This window comes from Etheostoma spectabile, chromosome 16 (assembly GCF_008692095.1).
Source record: "Etheostoma spectabile isolate EspeVRDwgs_2016 chromosome 16, UIUC_Espe_1.0, whole genome shotgun sequence".
NCBI classification, from domain to species: domain Eukaryota; kingdom Metazoa; phylum Chordata; class Actinopteri; order Perciformes; family Percidae; genus Etheostoma; species Etheostoma spectabile.
The window spans coordinates 23,250,836-23,251,190 of NC_045748.1; positions in this window are offsets into that span (position 1 = coordinate 23,250,836).

The window sequence follows — 355 nt, forward strand, 5'->3', positions numbered from 1 at the left end:
TAACGTTCTGGGAACGTTCGTTTTTGGTTACAGCGAACGTTCTCGGAACGTTAGGCAAACTTTTCCGAGAACGTTGTAACCTTTAGCGCACGTTAGGGGAACGTTCGCTGTGTAACCATAAAGGAACGTTCCCAGAACGTTAAGAAAAGATTAGATTCCCCTAACCTTTAAAAAAACACCCATACCATTTGTGTGTATGTATGTACTGTATATATACACACACACACACGTACATACATACATACAAAAGTTATATTAGTAGGAATGAATGAACAGGCGAACTTGATGGCATTTCAAAACTTTAATTTTCAAACAACTAAAAAAATACAAAAAAGATAAGGATGTAGTGCAAGAT